Source organism: Manis javanica, chromosome 8 (assembly GCF_040802235.1).
Source record: "Manis javanica isolate MJ-LG chromosome 8, MJ_LKY, whole genome shotgun sequence".
Lineage (NCBI taxonomy): Eukaryota > Metazoa > Chordata > Mammalia > Pholidota > Manidae > Manis > Manis javanica.
Window position 1 is genome coordinate 95358642 of NC_133163.1, and position 5591 is coordinate 95364232.

The 5591-nt window shown below is 38.7% G+C and overlaps 1 long non-coding RNA gene across 1 annotated transcript in view; it reads left to right on the plus strand.

Moving 5' to 3' along the window:
* LOC118973112 (uncharacterized) overlaps positions 1-5591 on the plus strand; it is an 89108-nt gene that overhangs the window by 24930 nt on the left and 58587 nt on the right. The gene's annotated exons all lie outside the window — the stretch shown is intronic.

Sequence of the window (5591 nt, forward strand, 5' to 3'; positions counted from 1 at the left end):
TAACTCTCCAATGAGACACGCCTGTAGCAAAGCCAGCACCAGAACCACTTCTGCCTCTTTAATCCAGTGCACTGTGTATACTTGGTTATGTGTTTCAACAATGAGAAAAAAGATAATTGATCTAAGATCCACCAATACTTTGAAAGTAGTGTGAGTTGTTCCCCAATTTCAGCTGAAAATAGTCACTTTATTAATCCACCTTTTAAAAAGAAAGTCTCTTTTATAACAACAAGTAAGCTGTCAACAGCAAGACTAGAATTGACAGGAACCAGCTCTGTGCTACCATTGGGCTCCCAGAGAGATTATCTGGCTCTGTAAGTGATAATTGCTGGTTATCAAGACTAGTTCAGTTGCCATTAATTGCGTAATTGTCCCAGGTATCTCACAAAAGGGTTTGATTTCTGCAGTCATCTTAAAACAAAGAGATAAAGAAAACAATAATAAATACCTGCATAGCTTTAGCATAATTACACATACCTGAAGTATAAAACCCCCGTTCTTTGTAACTGGGATATGGGCAATCTGGAACATCTGTACAGAAGAGCAGTTTTCTGATATGGTTTCAGTTACATTACAAGAAAAAAGTTAGAACATCGGCAGTGGAGAGTCTTAGGGTTCCTTAAAACATTTCTGTGTCTAGATATTTAGTGAATGTATAATTTCCAACTGTGGGAACAGTTATGCAGCCTGCCCTGTGACTCTGACACTGGAGGCTCAAAGAAGACCCCAGCTCCTGCCCCCAAGGGGCTTGTGGGTAATCAGACAGGGGTGGCTCCACACAGTGACCCAATTAGGGAGGCGCGAATCAGCCGGGACTCCTAATTCATATGGGGTGGGCAAGGGAGACTTTGTGGAGGAGAGGATGCCTGAGGAGTCTTTAAGGATGAGTTGGTTTTTGTGAGGTGAAGAAGTTGGGGAAATGATCTTCCAGATAAAGAAGGGGGAAAGGAGCAGAGGATAAGAAAGTTTGCCTTGTTCTGGGAGCTGTAAGACTGGCAATGCTTAGCCAAGTAAAAAAATAATAGAGTGCATTTGTGAAGAAGATTAACTTGTAGTAATAATGACAGCACATATGTAAGTTTGTGTGTTCTCAGCCCTTTCATTGTGTAGCTCATTTAATCCTCACGAAAGTCACGTAAGGTAGGGAAAATTACTATACCTGTTTTGCAGGTGGAGAAACTGAGGCACAAGAAGTTCAGTAACTTTCTAAAAATCTTACTATTAGTGAGGAAAGCCAGGATGAAGACCTAGGCAGCCTGCTCTGGGTGCATGCCTATGTGTGAGCTCACGAGGAAAGCATCTGGTTTGGAGTTACCTGGAACTAACCCAGATATCAGCTTGATCTTTCCCACTCCTAACTGAGATGAGATCAGCTTTAAGCCATATCCCATGGCTTGTGGGAAGCCCAATGCTTTCCTGGAAATTCCTATATATTACCAGAGGCTTGTGCTTTTGTTTTGTTTCCCATGGGTTCACATTCTCTGTGTAGCATTTCTGAACTGTTCTTTGTCTCCATCCTGTCTTCGTGATGGTCCAATAGTGGGTACAACCCCTCTCCTTGATATAGTCTCTCATCTCTCCCCCAAACAATGCATGTATTCACTTAAGACTTGCAGGACTCCTGTGACCAGTGGGTCCCATGTTATGTTGACTGTAAAATGGAGTGGCCCCTCCCTGTCACATATAAGACCAGGTGTGGACAGGAAAGTGCACTGTCCTGGGACAGTGACTGGCTACTCTGAAGGCCGAGAAGAGCCCAACCCCTGTGGCCTGGATCCCAACTTTTTCTAGTCTTGGCTGTGAAGGCTGAGGAATGAAGATGGCTAGTGAATGGGACATGATTTAGTACCATTGTGGTACCTCAAAAAACAAGAACTAGGTTTAGAAAGAGAGTAAATAGTTGGTTACTTTTTGGCTAAGCATGCATGTACATTACATAAAGTTGAGTGCTCTTTAACTATACTTCCATTTCTTTTATACATCTATTACTAAAACTTGGTTGTGATTTTTACATTGGATTCTTTTTGTACTGCATGTTTACTAGTTACAACTATTTAAGAGTTGTCTGTGAGCTTCTCTTCCTGTGTCACATCTCTACCTCTATGATTTGGGGCAAGTCACCTGACTTCTCCTAGTCTTGGTTCATCATTTGTGAAATGAAGATCATAATGTTTTTCAAAGTGCCATCATGAGGATTAAACAATACATGGAAAGTGCACTGCACAGTATCTGAAATGCAGTAAGGGCTCAATAAATGTTAGCAATTATTATTTCTTCCTTTAACCAAAAGTTGACAGTAGTTTGATATGGCTGATACATGGAAGAAGAATAATGGTGGTGGAGAGGATGGACCTGCAGCTGGAGAAGTAAGCAGTCATCCGATCAGAAGGATTTTGTGTGTCATTACCAAGAGAATGAACTTTACCCTACAGGCCACAGTTTCTTGAGCCATCCCTAAGGGGACTGTGATTTTCTATCTGCAGGGGTGAGAGTACAGCCCAAGATGCTCTCCAAACACATAATATTGTGTCATTTCCTGTTTAATTAAAAAAATACAAAGGAATTTTGTGTTCTATTCCATAACATGGTTAGTGGGAGGGAGGTAGCTTCCAAAGGTCAATTCTTGGTTGAATTATTATAAAAAGGATTGTAACTGGAAGTAGTCTCAATCTACTTTAGGGAAAAACTTTCAACCAATCGAACCAACTTTTTGAGATGTCTCAATTTCAGTATCATGATATCTTAAAGATAAGAATGCTTCTAAAACCAAATATATATCAAATAGCCAGGACATTAAACATTCTATAATACTTTGTCTTAAGTGTTTAAAAAATATCATGCACTCTGAAAGATATTCTTAAACAAAAAAGCAAAATAAGGATAGAATAAGCTTGTGTTCTGATAATCCTGAAACTTCAATTAAGTTGTAAAGTGATTAAGAGCCTGTTGGAACTAGGGTTTGCCCTATAGCTTTAATAGGTTAATTAATGGAAGTACAGAAAACTCTTATCTTCACCCCACTTCTTCATGCCCTGTGGCCAAATATTCACCAAAATTCCTTTTCAAAGGCAAATATTTCTGTAACCATTTACATTGTTAGCAGGTTTCCTCTGGAAAGGTGATAGAGGAGGATGGGTCAGATCTTCAATCCTGGGAAAGTCAAGGGAACAGAGGTGGTCTGTCTTGCTCCAGGGCTGGCCTTGAGTTCATAATGTCTCTAAAAACTTCCTATTAAAAAAAATCCTTTTCTTTAAACCAAGAACTAGCTCAACATATTTTGGAGAAAAACCAACCTACATACGTTTTTTTTAATAGCATCCGCATTTTACTGAAGTAAACCAGTGTTAAAAAAAAAAATCCCAAATCCCACAAACCAATGTGCAGAAACAGGCAAGTAAAATAGATAATAAGAATTTGGTAAACCAGAACAAGTTTTTGAGAAGTCCAGACAGGAGACACAGAAGCTATTCGGTAACTTACAAAGGATCGTGTCTTCATGTTTATTGGGTCATACCCATGAGCTTTACAGTTTATATTCTGTAAAAGTCATGATAGCCTTAAGCCAAATGCTGCTTGAAAGTAGTGAGATCTTTGGTCATATTTCATGGAGGCTGGATTTTTAGGCCTCCTAATCTTAAACATATGATTCACATAGATATGATATTTAGTCATAAGGCTTCCTACTTCCTATTTATGCTTAGTTTACTTCATAGCTTATAGCAATTATAATAGATCACAGTTGGAATTGAATTATGACCAAAAGTATTATTCTACCAATTTATTAAATAAAGCTGAAAGTTAAGCATAAATAAGAGTTTGTAAGGCTATTACCCCAAATTAGAATTTATTTTAGCATCTGACAGACCAAAAAAATTGAGACTTCAAAATAGAAATATAGCTATGTAATCAAAATAACATGTATCGTCTCAGTATTTACAAGTAACTGATCTAACTATATTGCTATTTTCAAAAATAGTTGGGTCTTTTCCTATGTAACTGAAAAACTTTTAAGAACATATTTTAAAAGCCTGATAATTTTCATCTTATTAATAGCAGATAAAATGTTATTTTTCACTTGTGATCTCCCAACTGGCACAAATTCCATAAGGTATTCAACATACATACTTTTATTTCCTTTATTTTTGTTATAATTTAAATTCAAAAATCAAGTTGTCAACAAATTTCCCTGTAAAACAGGAAATTTAGTCGGGAAGATGTTTATTGCAAAAAAGAAAAAACGAGGCTGTTGGCAAACTGGGAAGGCATAGCCTTCAGCTATGAAGCAAAAGCCACACCAAGGAAACAAGGAAAGGGGATGCTTTTTGTAGTAAAACTTGCCACCCAAGTCCCCACTCAGGTCCGTTTAGGCAGCTGGGGGATGCAAACTTGCTTGGTTCTGACTGGTCGGTGCAAGTCGCGGCTGACAGGCTAACTTCCTAGCTGTGGCGTGGTTTTGCAGCGGTAGTGGGAACACAGCAGGAACTGAGTCTGCTTCTGAGCCAACTTCAGTTTGCGGTTTTCCAAGGACCCAGAGTGTGTGTGCAGTTTCCTGTCAATAGCTGTCCGACTCCATTCTGCTTGGGCCTCAGTGAGCCTGATGGAACCCATCCTGTTTCCTGGCAAAGCTGGTTTGGAGGGCAGAGGGCTGAACTCACTTGGTTTTGTCTGATTTTCACAAAGTGAATAAGCTTTTATGTTTAAAAATATTCTTAAATGATCCTGTTGTTCCTGGTAGAGAACTGCTTTGCTAGCGAACATTAGATCATATGATCCATAGATAGTACTTGAAATCTTGCTACTCTTTTCTGCCCCAAACTCCAAGGATGATAAAGAAAAGCAGGTAAGGGGAGGGAAAGAGCCTTTGGTGACTCAGGTAGCCCTCAGATTGACCAGTCACGGAACTTCCAAGCAGGCTCTGAAAGAACTTGCTGTTACAGACTTAAAATGATACAACAGTGCACACCAGGGGCCTGCAAACTTCTCCCACAAAGGGACAGACAGTAAATATTTTTTATTTTTGCAGCTAGTTAACTCTGCCACTGCGGCATTAAACTAGCCATAGACAATACATGATTGAATGTGTGGCTGTGTTTGAGCAACACTTCATTTACAGACACTGAAATTTAAAATTCACATCATGAAATATTATTCTTATTTTTTAAAACCATTTGAAAATGTAAAAGCCATTCTCAGCTCTTTGGGCCCTACCGAACAGGCAGCAGGCCAGATTTAGCCTGTGAGGTCTGCACTATTGGAGGGTCACAGGTTGTTACTCTCAGACTTAACAATGGTCCTCCCAATCAATTATTTTCTTGGGCTTCTTTCATTTCTTTTTGCCATTGTTTCTGGGGTTGCAGAGACATTAAAAGTAACTGATATAAAAAGATAAAGGTTTTTTAAATACCTCTTTTTACTCTATCTGGAGATTTTTTTCAGGCTTATTTCTTAGACATCAAAGAGGGCATTACAACCTGAGATTATAACACTAGATACATTATAATCTATTTTCCAATGCTTTTCTTTTTAAGATTATGTTTTAAGGTATACTATTAAACAATTTTTGAAAACCCACAAGTTTAATTCAATGTACC